Consider the following 24174-nt stretch of genomic DNA (forward strand, 5'->3'; position numbering starts at 1 on the left):
GTCTATGTATTCGCTCGAGCTCGCGGCGTCGTCGTCGTGGCACGGCGAAAGTCGTGACGCCGTTTAAGCCCGCGATATTGTTCCAAGTAATTCCGGCGACGTTGAAATTTATGCGCGTCGGCCCGCGTGTCACCGAACACGACGCATCGAGGATTTCGCGTCCCGGCGGGTCGCGTTCGAGGCGAACCGAAATTAAACGCGACGATATTGAATCCACGGCCTCGTCGCGCTCGTATTAACCCCTTGCCGTACCATTTTTTTTTTCACGGTTATTGCGATTAGGAATTTTTCAATTGGTATAATTTCTAAAAAGAGGCAGAACATTAATGTTTATGCCATGCCTGAATATATTGGGTTGGAGAATAAGTTTGTAGCGTTTTTCTATTTTCTTTCATTTTACAACGATTTGTTGCCGTTTGACAAAGTGTAAAATATTCATTCGATAGAGCTGTTTCTGCTCCACTAAACTGTGCTAATCGTCTTTTTGATTCATTTAATTTGTTATTACTTTTGAGGCTGGACGGAAATTACATTATTCCTTTATTTATATATTATATTCACGGAATAAAAAAAATAATAAATAGTAAATAATGGATTAATTTATTGTTATAACTATTAACACAGTTTTGTAAAACAGAAACAAGTTTATCGAATAAATATTATACACTTTGTCAAACAGCAACAAATCGTTGTGAAATAAAGGAAGATAGAAAAACGCTACGAACTTATTCCCCAACCCAATACTTAAATGCTTAAATATTAATTTTAAGGGATTAGAATTATATTCCAACTTTAAAGAACAGAATAATATACATAATAATTTGTTACTACCAATTTCCATCACGAATCGGACTCGTCAAAGTACGGCAAGGAGTTAAGAACCGGAACGAGTTTCGGGGCAAACCACCCTCCTCCTTCGTACCACGGATCCAATAAGGTCTGCGTTCGACGGGATACGAATTTTCCGTGAAACAAACACAAATATGACCGATCGATTCCTCATCGACCGGTGCCACGGCTAAATAGGCAGCCGAAACGCGCGTTCCCTCTTTGTTTGGTTACCGCGCGCGCGCGGGGGAAGAATAATCGCGCCGCTACCCGGTGAGAAATCCCTTCGTATCTATCGTAATCTTTGAGCCGGGCGTTGATGGATCGACGCGGAATACCGAGGCAACCCCGCCCGATAGCTTTATGAAAATTGTACCGGAACTTTGAGAAATCGGTGGGAGGTACCTATAGTACGTCGATGACGATATATCCGTCAAGTTCAGGTGTATGCGTTGACGATGTACGTACTTTGGCGAGTACGCCGCTCGCGCAATTATTCTCTTCTATCTTTAGTGTTATTTAGAGCGTATGCGAGAAAAATTGTTAAAATCTCTCGGCTTTGGTACATTTTTAGTAGTCATTTCATGTGTCGATTGAAATGTGCTTTCGAAAATTTATTTATGCATTCTCTAGCAAAGTGGTTGAAAATTGAATTTTCTAAAGGTTATTGGTCAATTATAGAAAAATGTTTTAAGCACTTAACAGTGCCACCCTCTTCTAACACTGGACTAGTTATTGTCCAGTTATTGGCTTTCTAATACTGGACTAAAGTTTATTGGTCAATTATAGAAAAATGTTTTAACCACTTAACAGTGCCACCCTTTTCTAACACTGGACTAGTTGCATTTCGTTTACTGTTTTTATATCTAAAAAAAGAACATCATTGCACACAAATAAGTTTGTAATGCAATCTGACAAAATGTTTCAGCCAATGATACAGAGACGCACGAGTTTATCTCAAATTATTCATATTTCTTATCTGATTCTTTTATCCTGACCTAACCTAAAAATATTCTAAAAATATCGAAATTTGACAATATAACTCGTGAAACACCACCAACTGGTTAAAAGGTGTGCTTATATCGGTCCACGACTGTACTTCCTTCGTTATACATTTCTAAACAAGCGCATCAACGAAGCAACGCCAAGAAAATCATCTATGGGTGCAGGTGCGCATCGGTTCCGCTTACGAGTCCTGCGGCGATCGTATCCGTGTACTCGCAATATAATGCAAGACGCGGCAACCGGGCACCTGGTGTCGCTTTAAGTTGGCTTGACCACTTGAATACTTCATTATTATTATCCCCGACCTAGCCGCGACCGACTGCGCAGGCAGCACACGTAACCGTCCGCAAAATGTTGGGAAGTTCGGCGCGTCCGGCGTGGGCTGCGACAGAGAATGGTTTCGCGTTCGATTGCTCGGAAGCTTCCGCGACCAGTCGACGGTTCGCGGTTTCCATCCCGCAGACGTCGAATTCGGAAACTCGTTATCCGCCCTTTGAAATCGTGATACGCGTAGTAGGACAGAGGGGCGGACGCGCGCCCTTCTCCCTTAACGCGCGCCGTCCCGTTTTCACGGCGATTGCCGATCGCGCCGACGATGTTTTCGCCTAACAGAGCTCGCGAAATCATTTCCCCGGTCGTGTTGCACTCCCAACCTCGTCGAATCGATAGACGCTGTTCAGATAGCTATGAAACTAGATTCCATACAAACGCGGACTCCATAACTACTGACGGTATCGAGTTCAATAAGTACTTGCGAAACTAAGTTGCGTCCCGGGCCAAAAAGTCCATTCCGTGGAATTCGATTGCCGCGCGTAGATGCCGCCGTTGAATCGAACGTGTTTACAGGGGTGCGAACTTCCAGGCGAGCCTTTTTACCGGAATCGGCTTTCGGATTTGTAGTTGTTAAAAACTGTTGCGAGATGTATACGGTGACAGAATATTTGCTTCCAAGTGAAATTAGTTTCGTCGATTCATGAGGAATTATAATCAGATTGCGGATTTTATGTTAATCAAACATTCTCTGGATCGATTTTAAGCAACAAAATATTAATCGAAATGTCACACCTTCTTTAATAATATTGATAAGTAAAACACTGTTAATATTCTCAAATTCGTCTAAATTCTCTGCATTAATTTTAAGTAACAAAATATTAATAGAAATGTCACTCCTTCTTTAATAATCTTAATAAGTAAAAAACAGAATATTAATATTTTTAAATTTGTCTAATCTTTTCAGAATTTGAAATCTGACTTATTAATTTTGCTATAATTGAATAAAATCCGCAGACAAGTCAAAATTCAATAAAGAAAGGTTAATATCTTTATTTTGCAAGCCCGTAAAATAAACAATTTTTACAATTTTGAAAGATCGATATCTTAATCGAAGAACACGCATTCATATCGAATCAATCATGATCGCAATAAAAAATGGTATGAAATGATTTTTCGATAGTATTTTATTGCCAAGTAATTGATTCCCTTGCGTAAGAATCGCGGCGAACAGTTATAAATCGATTAAAACATGTTTTCAATATAAAATGTTTCGATTGAAATATATATCGTTGTCACGCCAACAAAGGCAATTTCATCATCGCTAATTGTACTTTAATAAACGCAACGCGGCAACGAAGCCGCACGCGTTGCATCGTATATATCCTGCAAGAAAAACGCACGGAAATATGAAAAATATATTTCGACGACACCGGCGTATTTTATTGGGCAAATAAAATATGGAACACGTGTACGCGAGCCGATCATAAATTAGAAAACACAACGCCGAATTCGACCGTTCGCCGTCGAAGTTCCGAACAGTTCGCTGGTGCCACTGATTTTTCGACGTGGCGAACTAATTCGGCAACGAGGATTCATGAACAATTTTTCTATAATATAATTGACTGTATAATATATTGTCGCGTCCGTAAATGTATCAAAATATAAATGTATCAGAACATAAATGTATCGGATTACAAAGTAAACTAAATTTGTCGGCAAGATTATTTTATCATTTGGACCACAGGACTAATGGACAACAGGTGAATTGGTTGCAAATATGTTGTATATGGTTTCTCAAAAGTGCACCGTACACTATTTTATATGAAACATCGACGAAGGACAAAGAATGGAAAACTATAAATTTATTACTTACACGTCGTGGAAGACCGATAAAATTTCAAAAAAATCGCCTGGCGCCTTTGTAACAAGATGCCAGGCCTATTACTTATGAAAAATATAAAGACATCAAGCAGTTATTACCTTATATACCTCCGCTGCATCATGCATATTTCGAAACACTGCCACATGCAGAGCATAAGTAAATACTATCAATATCTTGTAATTTTAACAAATTAGCGTCTAAAATGAAAAATACAACTTCTATTTTCTATCGTGTCATTATTTGTAAACAAAATTGGATTAATATGAAGTATACTTTAAGTGATATTTGATTTTTCAAAATTGAAATAAACGTTTTTTACAATTGTCTAATTTTGAAAGTAGCGTAAGTCTATTTGCAGCCCGTAAGTATACATCAGATTAGTAAAATACGCCTAAAACTTTATATAACCAAATCACATATTGATAAAACTAGAAACATTGCCAGACTTCGTATAATTTACCTGAATTTTTTAATTAACAGTTGTGTTAACCTTTAATTTTCTCGAAACAAGAGAAAATGGACACACCGCTTTCAAAATAAACGATCGATTTAATCGTTTCGTTTGCTATTCAATGGCAACATTGAAATCGCTCCAAAAATCCAATAAACGTGAAAGAAAGTTTCAGTCGTCGAAACGTTCCGGCTATCAAAGTTATCCGCTAAATCGCTGAATAATTGCTCGCGCCGGCAACAAAAATTACCGATTCCCGCGGCAAAGAAACGTTGACGCATTGCGCCCGTTTACGGAGCGTGCATTGAAATCGGTGATCCGCCATAACCGCGGCAAAAAGTCAAACATGTTATCGACTCGTCGGTACGTTATCCAGGAAGCGGGAGCCCCATCCAATTTACCTCGAGCAATTTCTACACAGGGGAATCGTACAGGGAAATTTTTAATCGAGTTCCCGGCCGATTTCATTACACATTCGCTCGCGTCCAATAACTCCCACCACCCCTTTGACTCGCCGCTTTCCTATGTTTTTCTTTTTTTTTTTTATATATCTTCTTCTCCGCCCTGAGCGCGATCGAGTTTCGTTAGCTCTTTCAATTTTCATCAGGTACGCGTGTCGTCGAGAGTTCTACTCCGGGAACGGAATTAAAAAACGGAACGAAACGTTTCGTTTTTCGACGGGGGTGAAGTTCGCCGGGGCGCCGATCGAGCGTGGTTTTTATATGGATGTATAAGTGAGATGGTATAGTTGGATATTGTGAACATAATCTTGATATAATATTGACATAATCTTGGCATATTCTTGACATAATCTTGATATAATTTTGACATAATCTTGACATGACTTTGACATAAACTTGGCATTACCCTGCCAGTAAACATAACCTAGACATAACCTCACTATAACTTTCACGTAACTTAATATAACTTAACATAATTTTGAAAACAAATGACTCGAGATATTCTGAAATTCTTAATTCAATATTTTACGAAATTTCCTCAGAGTTATTTAACAAAATATATAGCGACACGAGTCAACAATTTTCAACTTGGGCATTCACATATAGAAACATAACATTATTCACTAGAAAGCTAACAAGAATTTCTTTCATGGAATTATATAATATTTTTTAACACAAATCGGCGAATTCTTTACCAAATTATTAAGACACTTCGATCGAAAATTGATCAACTTAGGCTTTTGCCCCAGACGTTCACAAAAGCGGCGCCCAGTGCGCCAGTCGCCGCGGCCAGCACCCGCGGATTTGCAGAAACGATGCGCGTGGTGGTGCGTTCCCAGCGAGAGACAGACAAACAATACCGTCAGTTTCGTGGTTATTAAGCGACCGCGAGTCTCGGCGCGAGTCGTTCGACAAAGGGGGTCCCCGTCCGTCCGCAGCGTCCTTTCCCGTCCCGATTTTTCCACGTTTCATCGGACGCCGCGCTCCGTCCCTTCGCGCATTCTCCTCGCGCGCGCGTATCCCCGTTGTCTTTCCTCCAGACAATAGCTACCGGGGCTGTTCACCGAGATCAAAGGGACCGGCCCACACGGTGCACGCGGAGAGCAAGTGTGTTTGTGCACCCCAGTTCGGCGTCCCGCCCACGCCGGCGGCGTCTTCTTTCTTCGGATCCGCGGCCACCACCTTCTCCCCCGGCATTCTTCCTTCTGTTTTCCGCGCCCTGTTCCCTCGCCCCTTTTTACTCCACCGATTCCCATTGAACCGCGATCGTCTTGGTTTAACGGCTGGCCGATCGGCGTCCCAGCGATTTCGTGCACGCGTCCGCGTTACCCTCGAACGATTACATCGGAAACGAAAAGCAAACGATGGCCGCCGGGTTGTATCGGTTCGCGACGGTGAGAGTTCGGCCCGTCATACGCCGGCGTTCCGATGCTCGTTTCAATGGCAGGCCGCGGCATTGTTGCCGGCAGACACAGGCCCCGTTGCGGAAATAAATAGCTTGGCCCCGGCACCGATGCCGCGCGCTCTCTCGATGCGATCGCCGGCAACGGGGCGAGCATGCTTGCCGGGGGAATCGAAGGGTGTGCTACGGAGGCAGTACCTTTTTAAATGGCCTCTGGTTGCGCTACTGAAAAGGAAGATGCTCGCCTTTTTAAAGGAACGGAAGCCACGATGGAACTTCGACCGCTTTCTGCCCTGAACGTGTTTCCCACGTATCTATGGGTATTTAATGGTTCTCGACAGTCCAGGATTCACGGACGGCAATTCCTTCGCACGTTTTCTCGCGTATCGTTTCTTAAATGGCCGCGTCGGAGGAGATTTACTTTGCTTGGTTAGTGGTTTATGTTTCATTTAATGTTGACGAATTATTTGGAGCGTTTGGTGTGTTTAATTCGATTTTTAATTGTAATCAGAAAATTACAAAATTTATTCAGCTTTAAGGGAGATAAGTGAAAACAATCTTAAATGGTAGGAACATTAATAATGCTTAGGATTATTAGTATGATATTGTTACGTGAGCGCAATCGCGGCATGTTGAATAATAACGTCACGACTTTAATAACAGAACTCTTTATTCGGGAAAGGGGGAACTCAATATTCGACCATTTACCACGACGTCTCTCACAACTCTGAGTCGTTCTTGTCAAATCGTTGCTCAGGAGATATTTACCAAGCAACGATGCCACAAGGAACTCTCGATATCTCGATATCAAAAGATATCGATCCATATTCGTAACAATATTTTTAACTTCGTAAAATGGGTAAAGAAACTCTTAGTTTTATAATTCGTTCGTATTAGCTTTTTCTTGAAGTCTAGTAATTGATTTAACGTTGATCTCAATAAAGTGAAAGACATTGCTCCGACGTTTAATCGATGAAGTGAATTTTAAAATCTATTTAATATAATAAGAGTAAAGAACGAAGTTACATGATTAATGTTTAAATTGCATTGAATGGATAATTAGATCACAATGCGACGGAAAATTCCATTTTGCCAATTAAGTAAGAGTAAGGACAAAGTAAAATAATTTTAACATTTTAATCTTCTGTCTTTCATTTAATTTATATCTATATTTATAGTCAGAAGTGCTAGCTATTGATTTTCCAGAGGAAGATGCTTTTTTAGTACTATATTGGGAGGAATATGTACAATTATTACGATTATTTACATTATTATCGTTAAAGTAAGAGTAAGGATAAAACTAAAAATAAAACTAATAATGAACCTAAAAATAAAACTAAAAAGTAAACCTAAAAATAAATCTAAAATAAAAGTGAAAATACAGGTATGCTTAAACGAGAATATTGATGAAATATTAAATTAATCTTTACCACGCGTCTTGACAATTTTCGTCTTGACTATTTTCTTTTTAGAGAAAAACTATTTTCCACTTCGTCGCCGTTCGGTTTGGCTTATCGAAATTTTGATATCGGTGGCTAGAAATATTCCGCTTTCACGTCGAAGTGGATCCAAGGAACGTGTCACTCTTTTTCTCCATTTCGGAGTTATATGTAAGCTGACCTGGTACTTCACAATAACACAAGGCCCTCTGATGGAAAAAGGTACGATTGAAGCTTTCGACATGACAAGCGCGATTCAGTCGACAGTTGTAAGATTATACAATATTGCGTTGGCAGTAGTACAGCCTCTCCTCCCTCGATGGAATTTTTTCTGCAAAAGCCGAAGAAGTGCTTGTCGACTACCACCGACAATGCCGCTCTTCGATATTATTCGACATACAGATTTCCATCTTCTACGTCCATTAGAGCCATCTGAATGTCGGTCTGCCATCAAGAAAAATCATAGATGAAGAGTCACGGACGTTATTTATAATACTATTTTAAATTAAAGCAGCAAAATTTGTTATTGTCGTGTTTTTTTAATTCAATATGCCCTTCGTGATTCATTTAATTTGGAAGTCTCAAAAAATGTAATAATAAAATCGTTTGATAATTTTAAATGTGTTTAAGGTTTTTCTGTAGTGGAAATTAAAAATATTTCTTTTATTGGTAGAAATAAATATTCGTAAGGCATTTTATTGGCTAGAATAAGTATAGCTTAGAAAATTGTCTAATAGATTATTTTAAAATGAGAGACAACAGACTAAATTTCTAAGTTTATAAAATTTAAATATGTCAAATCACGAGACTATGATTATTTTTTACTATACTAATTACCTTCAATTCATTCCACAAATTTTCAGAATTTCAAAAATAGCAACATGAAATTTTTTATTGTAAATTATTATTATCATTTCTTAGCCTATTCTACTTATAGTACACAATTTCAAAAGCAAACAAGGCTATAATTACTTTTATTACAACAACTACCTTCTATTTACTCCACAAATCTTCAAAATTTCAATAATAACAGCACAAAGACTTTATAATAATAATTTTCCATTCTAAACATTTCTTAATCATAATACACAATTAAAAGGCAATCGGAATTCATTCAAAAACTCGAAGATCATTGTAACAAGATCAAATCGTCGCTGTCCGCTTGCCGCAATCGAATCATAAAGATCCAGTTACACCGTAAGAAGATTATTACCCCCGAAAAATGTAAGAATTATGCGATAGAATGGGAGGTGGAGGGGGGATGGGGGAGGGGACGACGAAAAACAAGACAGAGAGATTGAAATCCTTTCATTCATCTTCGAGCAGATGGGAAGGGAGATGAATTCGGATTCCAGCAGCTCAGACTTCTGATAGTGGAACTGATAATGGATTATCCGCGTTCTTTGCTCCGCGCGACTCGCCGGCCCTTTTCGACCTGCCCGCGCCCGCGCGTCCCTCCTCGGCCCCTCCGCCAAAGATTAATCTTCGTTTAATACCGGTGTCGACTTCATGAATCAGCGTCACGAAACTTCCGGCACGGCGCCGAGCCGCGACTTTCTTTTATGCAAACGTTACCTGCTGGGTCTCGTGTACAAAGGCTTTCTTTCCGCAGGATATTGTTGTCCATCGTCTCGTTCGACGACTCCGGCAACATTGTGGAGTTGCTCCCCTGACAGTCGGCATTTTTCTTCCTGATATACCGTGGCTTTAGAACCTGGTTAACTATTTGATTTATGGCAAAATTGGATAGGTACAATTTCAGGTATTGGCATTATTAAAAGCATTTGAAAACGTCAATGTGTTATTTATTAATTATTCTTTGCAATTGTTGCAGACTTTTGCATGAAAATATAGTATTAAAAAAATATTTTTCACATGAATTGAAAAATATTTTTTGCGTAATGGTTTATACACCTGTTGCTCTTTAAAAAATGGAATCCTTAATTTTTGGTATGGTAATTGAATATCGATAAAAAATATATTTCAGTGCTTATTCGATAAATTCAAGGTACAACAATCTCTATGTTAAAATATTTAAACATTTCCTAGATTAATTTCTCGCGGTGTAAATCTAATATTTTACGTAATAAAAATTGACAGGTAGCAGTTTTCTGTGCGAAATAAAAAAAGTCTGAAATCAATAACAGTAGACACCGTGTATCACCAGTTTCTATCATTTCAGCGAGTCAAAAGCGTTAGGACAAGGCGTCGGGAATTCCGCTCTCGCGTCCCACGTATTCCCCTTTCGCAATAAGTGCGCGAAATCCGCGGAGAGGCAAAGCCGATAGAGACTCTCTTTTGTCAACGCACGAAAACTGGATTTCTCAGACGATCACCGTAGGAACGAACGAAACACCGGGGAGCGCCGGGAACGCAATATTCGATTGCTGAAAACTTTTCGAACTAACTGAATCGTGCGCGCGATGCAAGTTCGCGCGAACAAAGATCCGGCTTCCCCTTCTGTGACTTGTTCGGAGAATCTCAGTAGCCCGTTCTCCCGCGAGGGAAGATAAAATACCGGTAGGCGAGTCGCTGCGCCGCGTGCAGTAATTTCGCGGGCTAATTGAGATAACTTTTCTTAGGAAAATTAATTAACGATGCTGGTGGCGTCCGGGCGAACAGTGTCTATGCTCGGCGAAATAAAATTTGCGGGGACCACGAATTATGTTAGCATCGTTTCTGATCAGATTTCCCGGCGCATAACGAGACAGATGTCTGGAGAGCATTGGAGGCGAAATCGAATCGCGGTCGTCCCGGCGATCGTTCTTCGGATGCGCGTCGGAAGCATCAGATGCGTCGGATGCACCGCGATAATAAGATTTCTGCACGCTCGACCGTTCCTTGCCGCTTTCGGTACATGCGCGACAGCTGCGGATCGAAGCCACGAATTTTAAGACTTTTCTTCGCTGGGGGAAATAATGCGAAGGTGTCGCGTCTTGATATTTCTAGGACTCTGGCTATTATTATAATATTATATTATTAAATTATTATAATATCTATATCATTATACCATTACATTATCTATATTATTATAGCATTATATTATCATGTTATTATATTATCAAATTATTATATTATTGTATTATTACCTTATTAAATATATATGTTGTTATAGTATAGCTATTACATATTAACACTATACTAACCGATCATTGGGTCGTAAAAATTAACACCGTTATAGCGTTTTACCACCATTTTTACATTTTCTTAACATTATGATAAAATATACGAAAAAATATTTTATGACAATTAAACTATCAATCAAGTAGTGATATAATTAATTTTGATTTACATGAACATTTTCTGTATTTCATGAACATGCACACGCCATGAAAGCGCTTCTTTAAATGAAACTTCGTAGTTCAGAGAAACTTATTCTGCAAAATTAAATATTAGGTTGGTGCATATGAAATGTCGGATGTTTACGTAAATATATGAAACTGTATATCTTTTTTCAAAAGCTGTTCATTTAATCAAAATATGCCACGTTTGCTTTACTACACCCTTTTCAACAAGATATCAATACAGAAATGCCTGTCTTAAACAAATTCTGATCTTTAGAATTAATAAACTCTGTTATGGAATATTTCAGAGTGTCTTCATTTGTATACTATTTAGCCCGTCGAAACTCGGGCAGATATTGAGCAGTTTTAGGACAATGTTGCCATTACACGTTGATCGGCTGAAGAATGTGACAGCGACCTGTCATAAATAATGTCGGGATTAAGAGAAATAGAATGAACCCCAGCATGAAAAACGTAAACACTTGAGTTTTTCTTCTCTGACGTCAGCTCTCCTACGTTGCCAGTAGGTTCGTCCTCGGCGCGTGGCTGTTCCATTACAAACCGCGCGAAGCATGTTGACCAGCTCTGGGCTTACATTTTACCGCATTTTCGTAACTTCCCCACTACCTCTCGAACGTTAGAGACCCTTAGCGGACGGCTGGCGGATATATCCGCCCAAGCGTGTTGACCGTTGCGGACGGCTGGCGGATATATCCGCCCAAAATACTGCGCGCTCCAATACCCGTCGTCCACAGCGACGCTCGCCCGTCGAGCGCCGCCGTCCGAAGCCACTTCCACTGGAAATCTGAAATAAATCTTCTGGCTTATAGTATTTCTATCTTATGCGATAAAGTGCATTTTATTAGGTCGGTGCATATGAATACTATATACTATTCAGCCTGTATGAATACTATATACTATTCAGCCTGTATGAATACTATATACTATTTAGCCCGTAAAAACTGTCCTAAATGTTTAAAATAGCGAAAGTCGCTTAACGAAAGATCTACATTTTATAAAATTTTATATTTTACTTCATTTAATTTCGCAATTGTTTTGTACGACGTATGCGTAGTTTTTGTGGACTAAACAGTATGTAAATGGTGACAGTCTGAAAAATTCCATACTACAGTTTATTGATCCGAAAAATCAGAATTTCTTGAAGACAGACATTTATGAATTAAACTCGCGTTGAGAAAAGTGCATTGAAACAAATGGGGCACATTTTGATTAACTTAATAGCTTTTGAAAAAAGATATGCAGTTTTGTATACTCGCTGAAAAATCCGACATTTCATATGCACCAACCTAATAGTTTAGATCATTTTCCAAAAGATCTATTTAATTTTGATTACTCTCATTTAATATCTCTAGCATAGTCTAGACTATTTATAATGAAATATTTAATATTTAACAATGATAGCAATTTTCTTACACCGAAATTTTTGTATCCATAATGATCGAAATACATACTCCAAAAAATGTCAAATGATCTCTTAGCAGCCTCTTTCCGCTGAATATAAAAGACATCCATGAAGTTTGAGGGCACTTCGCGTTCCGTTATGAACCGTTGAAGCACGTCGGGCATAAAAGATGAGAATGTGTTACTATTTTCTGGGAACACTATGACGTTGTAAATTGTATCCCGCGAGGAATAAATTGCAGACCATTACACGGTTATAACCGTAAACGTCGTCTTTCCATTTAGGTTATACGTCTGGCGCTTGCCGCTAAAATAAAATTCTTTTTTCCATTTTCGTAACACTGGAACCAAGAATGTCGTTAACATAACTTTGATTCGCAATCTCCATTCCCGTGCAGAGTGTACGATAAAGAATAAAGTTCGAGTTAGCATAATTGTCCCCGTAAAACAGACCACGTTTACGCGTGTTGAAAATCCTCAAGTGGCAAATCAATTTTGCGGCGACGTGTTGAAATCTACGCGCCATAATAAATCCATACTATATAATAGATCCTAAATCAGTTGGAATATTTAACATCAATTTTTCAGGTTAAAAAATGTTCATAATGCGTTCTGTTCGTTTTTCTTTGCTCCGCAACGTTCCAGCTTTCGCGAGAAAAAGATCATCGCTTTATCTCGTTCCTCCCATAACTTTCTGGACTTTTACAAAACTTCGTCGCTCCTTTCTGTGCCGTAGCTCGCTCCTCGCGGTCCCGTGGCTCCATTAAAATAACATCACGACTAACGGGTCTCCGATATTCGTATTCGAAGCCCATCCGCAACATCAAAAATTCATTCGGCATTATCCGGGGGGTTGCGCCGGCGGCCCAGAAACACGTATATCGGCGAAAGGGGGTGGAGCAGCGTGAACGGACCGTCCGCGCGGCGCGCCGCTCGTTCAAAAATACACGAGAGAACCACGGAGTTTCCATGGCGCTCCCGTTTAATCCATCTTCCACGCTATGATACGGGACACAAAGCTCGCCGCGAGGACGGGCGCGCCTCGTATCATCCGGATCCTGCATTCTGACCGCGTGCATGCTTTTACACGCCGCTTGGCCCGCCACGGGGTGCCCGTCCGTCCGATAAGGCTCCCAGTAAATTATAGTAATGCCCGGAAAATAGCGTACGGCGACCCGGGGATGTCGGGGACGGATGAAAACTGGCGGCTCGCGCGGCCAGGGTCTCGGTCGAACGAAGAGGCGTTCGATCCGAATTCAATTCTTTATTCCTGGAAATAACCGGCCGCTTACCGGTCGACCGTGCGACGGTATATTTGCTAATAATGGCCGACGTGTCACGTAAACCTGCCGAGAGAAATGTTATTTCTTCTCTCCCCGAGTCATGGTCGAGTGGCGGAAACGGAGGATTAGTTCCCTTTTATTAAAAATCGCGCTAAACCGAAGCAGCTTTTCCTCGGGTTGCAAACTGAAATGTTGGAGGCCATTAAAGCGACTGTGGAGAATATTATACGTTTATGGTGTCTGTGATTTTTTTAAATTACCTTCTATGCTTTATTCGAGACGCGGCGAAGAGGTTAATGGAGGCCATGTTTGATTTCTTTTTCGCGAGATTAAAATGTAACCTTCGCAAGGTGGCGACTAACTTTTTGAATTATCATTAATTTCATAACAAACATTTCTTTTTCTTTAATCGATTTTTATACGAGAGAGAATACTTTTGTTAATATTTATATCATCATTTAATATTGAGGGTAGAAAAGTATATTAAATTCAATAACACGAGTTTAATGAATTATGTTGCAAATCTTCATAAGAGAAACGAAATGGAAGTGTCATATTTTCATTCGATAAATATAAAGCTAACCTCTTTAGGAATACTGCCTCGTACGTGTACGTTCAGTTTTCTTAAAATTATAATTATTCTAAGTCTAAAGGAAAACTATTGGCAATGCGAAAAAAACCTCATCGAATGAAATGAAATGCATGATAAATAAAAAAACAAAATTAAACAGATCGTTTCGTACTATAAATATTCATCCCTGAAGAGGTCAACTATGCTCGAGGACATGCTTTTACCACTCCGCAGTAACTGACTCCTCTATTTTAATTCATCAACGATTATTGTAAAATGAACAATGGGTTCCACCGAGCTTATTTAAAAATCCCTTGAAAACAACAGCTACGTAACACAGTCAATAAGAAGACCACGCAGATCGATTCCGAAACCGAAGATCGCGGTGCAGAGAAATACTTCACCGACGCTCCTCTAAAATCCAATTTGCGTATTCGATCGCGGTTACTCTGTTCTCGGCGGTCTACATCCCGGCGAGTCGTTCGTTGATCCAGAAACGGTTTCGAACGAATACGCAACGGATACATCCTAAGCTCTCCGCCCGGTCGAATTTCATCCCCCACCCACCCCCCACCGGTCGGCAGGAGCACGAAAACTCTCGTCTCGAGGGGATGGAAACATCTTGTATCGCTTACGGTTTTTTTTTCTTCTCCTCTCTCGTTCTCTTTCTTCCGCCTCTTCCCGTCGCTTTTTTTTCACCTCGAGCCCCGCACGAAGAACCGGGAAAAATTTCGCTCGCATCAGATACCCCACCCCTCGAGCACACTCTGCACACACACGATTTATCGTTGGAAAAGTAGTGCGCGGAAGGGGAGTGGGGGGGGGAGGGGGTGGAGGAGGAGGAGGAGGAGGTCGGGATGGAACAATACCATCCAGACGGATTCAACGATGGTTTCCCTCGTGTGTCGTAGATCATCGCCCTAAGAAGATTACGGCCATACGTAATCTCCTTGACAAGCTGAACAATTTTCTGAGACGGACCGGAAGCACGGCCATCTTGTTCGGTAACCGTGGGGGTTAGATACATGTGACGGGTTACCGAAGGGTTAACACGCGCGGCGAACTTGGAACGCTCTGGTTTTTTGTTCAATGTACAGTCGGAGTTTGGCAAAAAGTAATTTCATTATGGGTTGACATTTTATTGATTGTAATATGGATACAGTTCATTAAAAGCAAGATTGGCCTGTTTTATACCATTTTAATTATTTTAATATTTGGAGTGTGCATTTCTTTCAATTTATACTTTCTGCACGGCGTCCTTAAAAAGTTTACATAATCTTTGCAATATTGCATCGATTGATCTAGTTGAACTGTGATTTATACACTTATATTGTTATATATGATTTAAATACTTTTATATTATTAAAAATTTATAATATGTTATGATATTATATATTTATAATACCCGACTTCATAAGCTAGAATTTCCACTCGTCCTATATTAATACATTAAAGGCGGGGGATCTTGACTCGTTTTTCGTCCTAGAGCGGGCGTTATTTTGTATAATCATAAAAAATTTAGTCTTACAAAAGTTTATTTAAACTCTTAAAACTACAAGAAATATTAAAAAGAGTCTAGAAACTAATAAATCGTATTACTACGACTCCCGCCTTTAAGCTACAGTCGAGATAAATCGTAGTGCTACAACTCCCGCCTTTAATGTGTTAATAATGCACCAATTATCCACAATTTCCTTTCCTCCCTCCAGCCATAAAACATACTACCACTTTTCATTCATGCTCCTGTCAATTCGCTGGAAAGAAAAACCAACGACGATCGCGAGATCACCCCCAGAGCTATTTAACCTTCTCTCCGTGGATTTCGAGCGCGCCTCTATGGGGGTAATGAGTGCCTTCTTCGGTGGCACGATGACATATGGCCGACGATGCAAATAGGTTCCTCGCCGTCGAATACGGTAAACGGCGACGAAGGAAAAACGCGCGCGAGTTTCCGTTCCGCCGATGAACGGTGACACACGAAGAATGCAATATTGACGGAAAAATCGATGGCTCGCCACTTGTCCGGCGGATGTTCGTGCGGAATCGGATCCTTCTCAGTTTCGGGGCAAATCTGTGCCGTTTATCGACCGTTTCCTCGCTACGGCTACGTCTCTCGCGATTTTGCCGGATGTCGTACGTTAAAACAAAGATTTGGTTGACTCCGATAAACTCATTATCGCGCTATTAATTCGGCCGGTTTATGCGAACGAGCCTCGGCGGCGGTATTGGAATATCCGAAACAATAGGCGAATAGAAGCCGCAGTAGAAGCAGACAAATGAATTTAATTAAATGTTTGATAATATTTAATTCAATTGAATGTCTAATAATATTTAATTTAATTAAGTATTTAATAATATTCAATTTAATTAAGTATTTAATAATATTTAATCTAATTAAGAATTTAATAATAAAAAAATTAATTTCCAAAAGCACCATCGGCAGGATTCAATCATTTTAAATCTACATTTCTGCGGTTTTAGAATTTTATTATGAAATGGCTAAAATGTGGATCCCGAAACTTTATAAGTTTATCAATTATTTATGAATATTTATAAAATTCAATACAGCAGCCATCCGTTGGACGAATGGTCGGGAACGGCTGCAATACTAGGCGTTATTAAAAATTAAGGGACGGTTCACGTGTTTCGATCGAGGATTTATAGAATTACCGCGTTAATTACTCGATTGGTTTCGTTTGGTCGCTGCCGATAATTACAGGACTTTATTGAAATTTTGTGACCCCGGTATCGAACGTCCGAATACCACGGTAGCCTATTTACCGATAAAATGGACGCCGTCTGGACTGCCGATCCATATTTATCAGCATGGATTTCGATAAGCAGAGCCCGATTCCCGTGGCACAATCGGACGCGGCTACAGTCCCAATGGGTCTGCCAATATCTGATTCAAATACGCGCCGGTCTTGCTTGACACTGCTTTAATAAACATGATCTTCATATCGAATGCAAAATCCTTTAAGAGCCGGCATACCTTAGCATTTTATAGCGAACTACGATCCACTATACTCTCGACTTATACGTTTCCAAGGCGGATCGCTTGAATTCAATAAATACGAGAACAATAATTCTATAAATAATTCTGTAAATAATTCTGTAAATAATTCTATAAATAATTCTAGAAATTCGCCATACCGTATGCAGAAAATGCAGAGCAATCAAGGAGAAAAAGTAATTGACAGAGAATCGAAACTTGAAATATTTTAAAATAAGCTTTAAAATACAGAAAAATACTATATCAATGTCTGCACTTAAATAATAGTATTTGACCCGTTTATTATGAAAGTGGACTAAGTGCATTCTCAAAGAACATCGAGCTAGCTATTTTAATATTTACATTTCTACCCTATGTATAATTTAATTTCAGAAAAGTCTGTAGTCGATGCTTTTAAGATGGTATAATTTGATTTCAAATTGGTCTACATAATTTGAATTTTTCTGCAAATATTATAATGACTATGTTAGAATTTGTTAGCTAATTAGTCGAGACGACTGCTCTTTTCCAAAGTTCTGGGGTAAGTGCCGTGCGGTCCAACACAGTCCTCTTACCAAAAAGCCATTGTGCTTTCCCCACTCCGTGGCCAGATCCTCCAAGAACAGAGTTTCATTCTTTGGCAATGCAACGACGGTTGCTTGCCTTCTCTAAACACATTTTCCATAAACAGTCAATGGCTCGACATTCGACAGCTGGGAGACCCACTGCGGTCATCAGCCGTCGCGTCGCATATCGCCAGGACTGTTTAGTCTCGCTTACCCTCCGGGCCACGCGCATCCTTGAACCCTGCCATAAATCCATCGACGGCCGACCATCGTTCGGTCGTCTCTATCCCGAATTTTCTTAAAAAAATATGTTGCGCTAACAACTATATAATGTTTGATATATATTTCCTTAATTTTTACTATTACTTGGAATAGAAAACACAGTAAAAAACATTTATTTTTTCACTTTATTAATCTGAGTCTATAAAGAAAGTTTAAAATTTATCCTGAGTAATAGTAAAATAAAAAAAAGTGTCGTACAGCGAACTATTCTCTTTAACATTTACAGAACAATTCTGGTCACTTATATCAGTTTCAGAAAAGTTATACCATTCTACTCTCCAGTGTATTAGACATAATCGAAGTTTATTAAAAAAGCAAAGTTTCCTTCCCCAATGCGAAAACGCAATTCTTGTACCTTTCACAACAAATCAAATAATGCGAAGCGAGCCAAACGACAGAAGATATTGGCCCCTTTTACACCCTGCCAAGCCTGCGAAACTTCTTAATTAACGAATGAAAAGGGTGAAAAGTATCGAGGGCTGTCCGACGTGCAAAAGTATTGCGTTAAAACATTGCGAAGGGGCTGTGATAAATTATCTCGAACCTCGCAACTTTACTTTGCGCGCGCGCGCGCGGGGAGGCATTAAGGGGGAGAAATTAAGATTTTCGAATGCGCTTAAGTGAAATCCCCCGCCGTTGCTGCAGCGAACTTTAGCGAAAGAAAATAGTAGGAAAAGCGCGAAGGGAGGAAAGAAATTTCAATTAAGGGGGGAGCGTGGCGAAAGTTAAAGCGGATTTTGAAACCGGCGTTTTTCTTATATTTCCTGGCACGTTGAAACCGGCTCGAGTCGCGGTACCTGGACTTCGGCGAGCATTGAGAACAACCGTGACGCTATACTTCATTCGCGAACAAGAATTTAATAATATTTGTTACTGTTTAACACATTAAAGGCGGGAGTCGTAGTACTACGATTTATCTCGACTGTAGCTTAAAGGCGGGAATCGTATTAGTACGGTTTGCAACCTCATTGCGCAATCGATGCGCACTACATTTGTATTTAGTATGTTTTGTGGATTGAAGCGTTACCTAGCATACTTTCGTCAAGATCCCCCGCCTTTAATGTGTTAATCATGAAATTGCCACAACGGGATTAGTTGATTGCAATTAAAACTTCCGCAGCTTTGTATAGAAGGGCAGAAAAGGAGCGCGAACGTTGAACAGAGATTCCGAAAAATTGACGAAGATATTAATCTGTTTCTCTTAACACGCTCGAATTTTATTAGCCGAGTTATCCGAACTTCGTAAACTTTAAGCCTTGGAATTTTTCATTAAAAATTTTTCTCGCTGAACTGTCGTTTGCCTTTCGACTTTAAACCTCCGAGCTGTTTGAAATGTCGAAGTTATGGTTTTCTCTTCGCGGATTATCTCGCTGCGGAAATATAAATAATTGAGGAAGTTTCGTTTAAGGTGTTTCCTTTTTGCAATTTGCGGGATGCGTTTATTTATTCGCCAGTCGTGTAACCAGCGAAATTATCCAATTCAGAAATCGGCATTTTGTAAATAATACTAGTAATAATGATAACAATAGGCGAAACATAATAATAATAATACAAGAATTAACGAAAATAAAATGAAACAATCCGTAGTAATATAAGATAATAGATAATAAGAACAATAAGAATAATAATAAGGTTAATAAAAATAAGATTAAGATATAGTGATGATCACAAATAAAGATCTATAATTATAGAAAATTAACTATCAAACTAGGATCACAGAGAAACCTAAATTACAATTCCAAAAAATCTAATCTGCGATCGAACTACATTACAGAATAAAACAAGTAACATTGAGCAAACGAACACAACTCCCATAAATCTCTCAATTGGAGAACCAAAGAAACCATTAACCTCTCAGTAAAAGTGAGAGTTACGGTACAAACTAACAATAGCACGTTGAAGGATAGCAGCGTCGACGATGCGTCTCATTTGCCATAATTGAATCAAAGTGGCTCGGTGTAATTTTCTTATCTGCCAGACTATACATTTCAGACGGTAACAGATTACGTTTGCCAACACTAATTTGCATGCCGAGTGTCTCCCCGCCGTGGAAGGCGCTAATAGACGAGCATCAATTAAAGCCGAGACGTTCCGGGTATTCTTCAAGTTGGTCCAACCCACCCGGCAAATCATTCGATCGCTTCGAATCTATTCTATAGATCACTATCTTCTATGCTAGCATCTCTAGCTACCTCTGTTTTCTATTTTCTATGCCAACTGCTTAGTTCTTTCGTCAAACAATCGATTAGCGTCCTCGAACCCGGCAGAGTCCGTTCTCTCCGGCCAGGACAATGCGTCTGCGTCCATTGTCTCAAGATGAATGATGCCTCCAGATGCCCACTGCCGTGTTCACGCGAAAAAATCCAATTTCTCTCGAGGACTCATCGATCTTCTCGCGATGCCCGCCGGATATAGAGCGTATACATACGTTGCTTCTGCGGTGCGCTAATTGAACCCGGTGAAACGGTAGCGCTGTCCGAATTATCCTTGTCAGCTTAAATTTTAGTATCAATCATCCGAAACTGAACCATCAAATCTTTACAGTTAATGCACCGAACTTCGTCGGCGACACGAGAGTTAATCTTCCAATCTTCTGCAATCGCTCTTTTTCCCAAATTGACTTCTCGGAACAGTTCTCTTTTCACTGTTATCAAGTTTTGCCTATCTACAAATTAGATCAGTATTTGTAGACGTTCCTTGACTTAGGAATATCAATTAATTCGTGTTCTTTTCTTTATTTTGTTATTTCGTTTCAGACAATTCAGATATATTTGACTCTACAGTGCGTAGTTTCTTTTATTCAAAAATGACGTACAAAACGTATACTGAAGCATGGAAGAAATAATGAAATAAATATTTTCTTAATTTTAATAGTTATGTTCTAGAAAATTTTTTCATGCTATTGTGTAATAATATATCAAAGAAAAAATGGTGCATATGTGCGTCAACGAGTACTGCAGAGTTCAATCTCCAGCATAAGCATATGAAGTTAAAGTGTGGTACATTGTGCAAATTGATTAACAATCTTTTAAAGCATTTATCATACTTAATTCTAATGCATAGTAGATACGTTCAGAAACTCTGAATTAAAACTTTTATCATACTTAATTCTAATGCATAGTTACTCTAGGCGCTTGGAAACGCTTAGAAACTCTAAAGATTGATATCTATATCTAATAATAAATATCTAACATCGTACAACGATATTTCAGTCCAATCAGAGAAAAGTCACTTTCGTCCACGACGCGATTCGCGAAGTTTAAACAACGATGCGGGAGCGAAGAAAGATCCGATATCCGATAGAAGTAACATTATACCTGGCACGACGGCATATATCGGTTCGGTTCCGAACGCATTCTAAGACCTAAAACTCTAAATGCAGATCGTTACGAGGAAAGTTCACGGGTCCATCGAAGGTCGGGCATCAATTCGCCGCCTTTATTCGCGAGGCGGCCGCGCCGGCACCGCCGTTCACATCGGAGCGTGTGGCAGCCAAAGAAAATATAGCGCCGGTCGAATATATGTATGTAGTCGGGAGAGGGCGGTCGATCGATACCCCTGTCACCTTTATGTATTATTCAGTCGATTCGGCTGTCGATAATTGGCGCCACGTTTACCCCGCCGTTTCGGTCTCACTGTCTCAAACCGTCTGATTCAATAATTACCAGCGCTGCCACCGGCAGCATCATTTCTCCTGCTGTCTCTGGTTCTCGTTGCTTTTCTCTTCTTTTTTTTTTCCACCGTGTTCGACCGGTACGTGTGCGGACTTTGGTAACAGGTAATCCGGTCACGCCTCGGTTTACGTGGTCACACTTGTAATTTCCGATTCGAGTGCTCCGCTTAAAACGCTCGAGGCACGAAGAGGCTGCACCCTGGACGCGAGGATACTACATGTGCATCTCCTGGCTCGCCTGGACACGCGTATCCTTGTCGTTCTCTCTGTCCGCCCACGTTCCACGATGATCGATTGTATTAGAAAAAGTGGCACGAATATTGGTATTACTTGAAAACTTATTTCATTGGACGGGAATAAAGGGCGTATCTTTCAACGTTCGATACGTTGGCTCGTAAAAGCGTGTTAACAACGATTTTAAAGGAACTTTTAAACACTTGATCAGGATGGATCCATTCTTTTCAGCAGAAATGATTTTGCACCAGAACGAAGCTCTTTCTTGTTATTTATTATTATTGTCTTAAAATATATGTGGAATATATACAATAGTTACTTCAAATTAATTTTACTATTAATTATAATTTTACTATAGAGCGATAGATAATTTCGAGGTCTTTAATATCATATTCAGCTAATAGACCTTAATATTTTGAACTACGATCAATTTTATAACAAAATACAGACGAACTGTAACAGTAATTTTTAAATTTTATAAATCCACCATTTCCATAAATCGTATCGATCGTCATCGATCAAATCGCAAGCTCTGCTGCGAATTTATTGATTCTTCTAAACGCTTCGAAGTCCATTTCAAATTGTTTAAATAATTTGTAAAATCCAATACATTTTTGTCAAATCCATTTTCGTGAATTACCTGTCCCATTATCTTCTGAGAATTTTAATTCGAGTAAATTCGAGCGACTAAGCAGTTTGATTCAGTTTGTTCTGCGGCAAATGGTTGACGAAGTTTAATCGTTAAGATTGGCCATTAAATGTTGAAGTTCAGCTTCGTTGAAGCTTTATGTAAATTGTCTCGGTCCCCCGTCCAAGAAAGCAGGAATTAGGAACAGCTAAGTTAACGCCACCAATTAAGGAAATACATTTTGGTAAGACGGAAAACACCTCGCGGTTTAGCATACTTCCCTCGTTTACTTTATTCGCTGTTCCGTGGAAAACGGGTCCAAGAATGCGGGAACATGAAGAGGGAAACGAAACTGACGATAATGAAATTTCATATTTGCATCATTCTATTAATTCGCAACGTTTTCGTTATAATTTAAACTAGCTGACTGAATCAGGTCTTCGAACTTGTTTCAATTTATTTACAGTCTAATGGAATTCCTATTTTCGTTCTACAATTTGATAACTTTTTCATAATTAAAGAAATCCTTTAATTTTAGTTATCGTAGAATGAAAATGAGAATTTCCATAACAATTGGCAGTCCGCGACTCACGTTACTGCAATCATACCACTTGGCCAAGCGAATGGGGTAGATCGTTTTAAACGAAGTCGTTTGATGAGCAAAGGGAGAAATTTAATCAATATTATAATTTCTGCATTTTATTAAGATTTCCACGGGGTACGAATATTGAAGCAGTAATCGAGGCCATATAAGCACGTTCTAAAAATTTAATTCAATTGAATGAAATACTGTCGTAGTAAAATATCTCAGTAAAATATCTCAGTAAAATATCTGAGTAAAATATCTCAGTAAAACACGGTCATTAAAATAATACTTATTGTTAGGAGATCGGCGAATCGTGACTCTAACTTAATTGTCGGCACTGAGGGATAGGAGAGCATGAAGGGTCTCGAACAGAATCTACTCTCGTTGATGGTAAAGCAACCCAGGCAGTTTATTTAGAGACGTCTACAGGGCGTTCTCCTGTTCCTGGATGTCTCCTGATTCGCTACCTCGGGCGCGGTCTGCTGGAACCTGGCGCTTCGCGAGGTGTGGGTTGCGTCCTGGTTCTGAAAATAAGAAATAATGGCCGGAGCCACCAACAGAATGAATAACGCTGTCGATCAGCTATTTGTTTTCCCAACTCAGCTGGGCAACAGCGAAACGCGTGCTCCAGCAAGAAGGTGGCCATTCAGTCGTGAATCCGTCCTGAGTGAGCCATCTTTTTAGCCGCACCGATGCCTCCTTGGAAAGCCAAGGAATGCATTCGGCGACGAGCGCGTGGGATCATACATTAGTTTCCGAAACCACGGTCTCACCCACTATAGTCCTGGGCGGCCGATGTCCCGTCGGTTATTTCGACTATCGACAAACGACCGCTCTACGCAGATTCGGAATCGTCCATCGAATTTGCGGGCCGTGCTGGCTAGAGAGATACACTTCTGCTCGGCACTCGTC

At 39.8% G+C, this 24174-nt stretch overlaps 1 protein-coding gene across 16 annotated transcripts in view; it reads left to right on the forward strand.

The window, feature by feature from the left end:
* The window catches only part of Unc-13 (protein unc13 homolog), a 544965-nt gene that overhangs the window by 279327 nt on the left and 241464 nt on the right, over positions 1 to 24174 (forward strand). The window lies entirely within an intron of this gene.

The sequence above is a fragment of the Augochlora pura genome, chromosome 2 (assembly GCF_028453695.1).
Source record: "Augochlora pura isolate Apur16 chromosome 2, APUR_v2.2.1, whole genome shotgun sequence".
NCBI classification, from domain to species: domain Eukaryota; kingdom Metazoa; phylum Arthropoda; class Insecta; order Hymenoptera; family Halictidae; genus Augochlora; species Augochlora pura.